The sequence below is a fragment of the Larus michahellis genome, chromosome 1 (genome assembly GCF_964199755.1).
Source record: "Larus michahellis chromosome 1, bLarMic1.1, whole genome shotgun sequence".
Taxonomy (NCBI): Eukaryota; Metazoa; Chordata; class Aves; order Charadriiformes; family Laridae; genus Larus; species Larus michahellis.
This window is the reverse complement of record NC_133896.1, coordinates 133530894-133536966: the sequence shown is the minus strand read 5'-3', so window position 1 is coordinate 133536966 and position 6073 is coordinate 133530894.

Sequence of the window (6073 nt, the reverse complement as noted above, 5' to 3'; positions counted from 1 at the left end):
CAGTAACTGAGGTTTTGTATCACTGTCATCTTTTTATTTTTTTTCCTTTATAATCTCTCTAGTCTCTCTTATGGTCATTGTCACCATCTTAGGTAGGTGGTCCATGGTATAGCTGTACTAGTACATTCTTCCCGTCCAGGTATTTTAATCAAGATCTGTCATACATGTAACAAAGACCCTGATTCTCCCCTCCCTTTTTCCATTGTGTGCATTGTCCCTGTCTTGCCCTCAGGTAAGAGGGGGACATACTTCCACATGCACAGGCCATACCTGAATGTAGACATTCAGATTTCCCCATGGCATCCAAATGGCAAAAGGAAGCAACAAAACATGTTTACTGCAGATAAATCCTAGTAATTTATATTAATAACTGGGATAAATCTTTGCAGGTGCTAAATTGGGTGCATTAGTAAGCACAAAATCAAGTGCCTCTGTATGCACACATGTGTATATGCAGGAGGGAGACAGAAAATCAGCAACACTGAATAACAAACATTTCTTAGGTAAATTATTTTTGACATGTATAGCTTTATTGTAATTGATTCATGAGCTCTGTGGGGTAGGTAATGCACACAGCTTTGATTTAGTGATCTCTTATTCTGCTTCATAACTTTCCAAAGAATAAAAATACTCAGGAACATTAAACCAGCTAAATTTTAGTCTGTTCCTGTCAAAGTGGTTTACATCTACATAGGCAGCTTCTGGATTTGATTTTGTTTTTGTCAATCACTCTTTGATATATGAAAGTTCAGTACTTAATGTACTTGAGGATGGAAGTAACTGTACTTCTTTAGGAATTCGCTCATATGGAGCTGCACCTTACACCTACTCACCTTACATTACACCTTACCACCCTACTCATGACATTCCCACCATTGCGCTGACCTACAGGACTTCATGTTTTGGTTGGTCTATCTGCACCGAGGCTGCAGAAGTCATTTTTTAGCGCTGAGTGAAGCACTTCAATGCAAGACCCAGCAGTCAAGGGAAGAAAATGAGTATTATGCACCCATTAACTACATGATGAGCACCATGATGCAAACAGTACCCATATGGCATCTCAGAGTGACGGTGGGCAGGTTTTGATAGACATCCAGCACTGCATTATAAATATTTATTAAATTGTGTATAACATCCACTACCCACACCCAGGCACTTGCGCCATTGGGCCCTGAGGGCAGCTGCAGGCCTGACTGTCCCTGCCCAGCCTCCTGGGGCCTGCACTGACCTGGGGCATGACTCCAGCCCTGGCCTTTGCCTGCTGTTCAGCAGGCAGCTGGAGGGACACAACACCGTCCTTGTCCCGGCTCTGCTCGCTGCCTCCAAACATGGTGGCATGGGGCTGATGGGGGAGGTCCCCGCCCCGCAGCCCTGGCCTGCCCCGGCCTGCTCCGTTACCACCCAGCCCAGCCTGCCCTGGCTTGCTCCCCCGCTGCCCGCCCTGGCCTGCTCGCAGGCAGGCAGAAGGCCATGAAAAAAATCCCTTTACTCCTGAGCAAATCTTGCAGTGACAGAGGGTTTTCCGTGGGCCGGGCTGGAGGAGGTGTCAGGCAGTGTCCCGGGCAGGGAAGCGGCAGAGCGGGAAGGGAGCTGCGGCCCACAGGATCTGCTCTCAAGGCACATTTTCCACCTTGTGGTAATTTTCAGAATGAAAAAAAATAATAAATTACTCAGTCGAAAGACTACGAGTCATTTTTTCACAAAGCAGTTGGATGACTCAACAAGGTTTTGCCTGCTTTCTTGCTTTTTCCTTTTTTTTTTCCTTCAATTCAGATCACATTTTTCTCTTAATTTCTAACACTTTTCACATCCGTGATTGGCATTTTCTCATGAAAAAAACAGTGAAAAACCCCTGAACTGATGGTTGTCACAAGTCGGGAGGTGTATTAGGCGAGTATTTTTGCTTTTCATCAGCCCTGTCTTTGGCTACTGCCATCATTCAGTCCTGGCCACTGCTGGGCACAGATCGCTGGCAGAGGTGGATTACCCACCTAACCTGGGTCAATCATCCTTATGCAACTTTTTTCCAAATAATGCATATATTTAAAATCTCCAGTTTATGATCTTTGATTGGGTAACAGTTGTGCAAGACCTGCTGTAACTAGGACTGAAGTAGTAGGAGCCTTTCTATTGACTTTATAGGCATTGGATGAGATTGATATTGCTGAATATTCTAAAAGTAAACAGATCCTCAAGGGAAAATAATCCCTTATTATTGCCTTCTGTGAGTTCTTGGGAAAAAAAAACCAACGCAGCAACTCTGAAATGAAATACACAAATTTTTTTTAATGCATGAATGCACCCCATCTTTTTAGTTTTCTCGTCTTATGATAGAGTACTATTTAATTAAATAGATGAGGTATATATTCTAAGTAGCTTATGGATGGATATTATCTTCATTTGAGATACCCTAATGAGAGACTAGAGGAACAGCAAGTAATCATTTATTCTACAAAATTTAAAATGTGCAAGAGATGAGCATTTAATTATCTTGACATTATCCTTTGCTAAATTAGGTTAAAGCGGTAAGTTGCAGGACAACCAACCTAGTTTTTTTACATATATCTAATTCCATCTCCTTTAAACATTCAGAATCAATGAAATGCATGTTTTGCAGGAATGGCTTTCTGAATGAAAGTATCCTCCCACTCAAGTAGTAACATGATAGATACTTGAGCTTTTATGTAATGTCACTTTTCATCTATAGGTGTCGTAGTGCTTTGTTCAGGCCACCCACAACTGATGCCTACCCGACATAGGAAGGCTTGTCTCAGCTGCCTATAGAGACAGCAAGGGCCTGGCAGAGCTGTGCATCAAATAGCCCGAGCTGTCTGACGTGCTCTGCACACAGAGGCTGGATTAGTCACACAAAAATGGCACCAACAAGAAAAACATGGTAAAAGTGGAGTATCTGAGACAACGTAGCTCAGCAGTGAGTACACAATGCTTATACTTACGGAAAGGTATATGTATTTCATGCAGAGAATAATATAATATAATATAATATAATATAATATAATATAATATAATATAATATAATATAATATAATATAATATAATATAATATAATATAATATAATATAATATAATATAATATAATATAATATAATATAATATAATATAATATAATATAACATAATCAAGAATTGTTGTGATTAAATCTCTTAGTTATGAGGTGAGTATTATTCCCTGACTAGACACGTACTCTTTAGCGTCAGGCTCCCCTGTAAAGGAAATGGCTATTGAAATTTTCACATGACATGGAATTACAGATTATTCTTTTTAAAAGATCTGATCTCTTGAACATTCTTGCCTGGACCTACTAAAAATATGTAATATGTAATGTACAATACATAAAGAACACAACATAAATAAAATGTAACTATAGATAAATTAAAAATATAAAAAATACACAAGAATTCAAGGAGATTCTGAGAACTTAACCAGATAGCAGTTTTCAGGTTTTACCTTGTTCTCTCTGACGCATTCCAGACTACTTAGTCTTGCCAAAAGTAGACCAAAAGGGAAGCTGTTTTTTAATAAGACCAATGCAATTGTGTTTGCAAAAGGGGAACAGAAAAAAATGATAGACCTTTTTGCTTTATTGAAATTGTTTAGTAATTAGATTGAGACTGCAGTTTACAGGGTTCACATGTAGATTTTTACATGAGCAGGGCTTCTGTTTGGAGTTTTTAGTGGGGGAGTGAAGGTATATTTTGGAAATTTTGATCTCATTATGTTTTTCATCCTAAAAACTATTCTTGTTTTCCATGCTGTTAGACTGATACAATGTCATGGTCCTATTGTATACGCACTCTAAGCAAGAGAATGTGTGAGTGCTGATGTTTTACTTAGCCTGTTTCTGCCATTGCATTTGTTACAAAGTGGGACATAAATACACAAACAGAAACATTATTTACAAACAGAAACATTATTTAATACCATATGTATTAAATAAGGTCCACAGGTAGGTAGCGGGAAATCACGCCCCACCAGTCTTTGAACCCTCTGGACAGACTTACCAGCAAGATGAGCACGAGGCCAGAAAGTTTCAAAGGACACCATGCAGCTAAGGGATGGCATTAGCTCTTGGGTACTACCCATTTGAGCAGATTGAATTTACTAAACAAAACCATTCTGCATGTTAGCATTCTTCAGAGCCATGTACTCTGCCAGCCCTTTCATTTTAAATATGTATTACTTTTAGAAAAGGAAGTTTACTTTGACTGCACTGTTTTGCTTTCCTTTATACACATTAAATGGGATAATCCTTTTAAAGTCACTTACTGAAGTATAGACGAGGATGCAGTTTGTGCCTCTCCCTTACTTCAAGGGACATGATGCCTCAAGATGATACACACAGTGCAGGCACAAGGTACACTATTCATATTAACTCATTCAGCATGCATTGAATGCTACGGAATTAAAACAATGTTTAGAAAACAGCTAAGATTTTGCTTCTCTCTTTGGTGAAATATCTTGAAAACACTCAAGTCATCATGAGGAGAAAGGACATCCCCGTCTATATTATACACACCATACTTATTAATAGGAGGACAAAGCCAAATAGAGATTCAGTATGTAGCTGAGAAAAAAAAAAATATCTAAATTCTCTTTTACTTGCGTCCATACAGCTGCATTGTCATTCATAGCAATTCAGTAAGTGAGAAACAAACTGAATCCAGTTTCCTTAACCCGGGAATGAATTTAACCCAAGAACACAGGCGGTTTGTATTCTTTACGTGTGAACGGTCTACAGCTTTTCTGTATTAGTCTGGTTTCAGCCATTTTAGCAATTACACTGTATTTCGTTCACATCTTTTGGCTTCCACCCTTTTTCATTTTCCCTTTCTCCTGCCAGACACTTAATCAGCCTCTCTGGGAACTTATATAGCTCCCATGACCACTGTATATGAACACCTCACAAACATTAATGCCTCTTTACCTTCACCACACGCTTGTGAATAAGAACAGTGTCAACTCACGTTATACAGAGAAGGAACAAAAGCATAGAGAGATTAAATGACTTGCTTATCAGTGGAGGAGAAATCTGTAAAACATCAGGAACTGAAGGCAAATTTGCCCAGTGCCTGGCTGACATGTTAACCCCAAGTACCTCCTTCCTACTCTCTGCCCATTGCAGAGCACAAATAGTCTCGAGCACTTGTCCTTCCGTCTGGGCGCGAAGACGACTTTTGGTGTCACGTAATGGAGGAGCCTGTGCGGGCCTGGAGTCTGGTGTTGCTCCTCAGTGGTGAGAAAGCAGCTCTCCCAAAAGGATAATGGTGAGAATCAAAGTTGGGATCCCTCCTCTCTTTCCCTCTCTCTCCCTCACTCAACCAGCTGGGACGCCTGGGCTTCTAAATCAAGCACCCAAAACCAGCGCTCTAAAGTTGATAGCATGAGTCATTTAGCTAACTTAAAATGCCCTGTACTGATCCACAAAGAGAATCCCATAAAGTTTTTCATGTCTCTTTTACCTACCCACGCATAGGGATCACTCATCATAGTAGTATCGGAATGCCTGGTTTAACCAGTCACATTAATTTCTGTCTTTTAAAATTGAATTTTGACTACTGGTTGTTGCAATCATTTCTAGTTTCTTCTATTTTTTTTATCCAACGTGAAGAATGCTGTTCTGTTATCATGAAGAGAGGTGGGGTGTGAGCGAGCTCCACAAATTCTGCAACAGCTCCCACCTCTCCCGCAGCCCACTGACTCTGCACGGCACATTATCTGCCTATCGATAATCCTTTATCATGATCCATAATAAAATCACACTTTCCCACGTGCTGCTTTTCTTTTCTTTTCTTTCTCTCTCCTCCTGTAACACGTTGGGGGTTTAGAAAACGCAGCGGTTTGGATTCTTCCCTATGGCCCTACAAAGAAGCCAGGGTGGATTTCGCGGTCACTGAATGTCGCCTCGACTCTTTGCCCCCATTTCGGAGAGCACCGTTTGCACGGACATAAACAGGTACGTGACTGTAAGCATTTAGCTCACATTGCTCAGGTATTCCTCGCTCCTCCGCCTTCCCTCCCCACGCAATGGACTCTAAGGATAGGAAATCCCTCT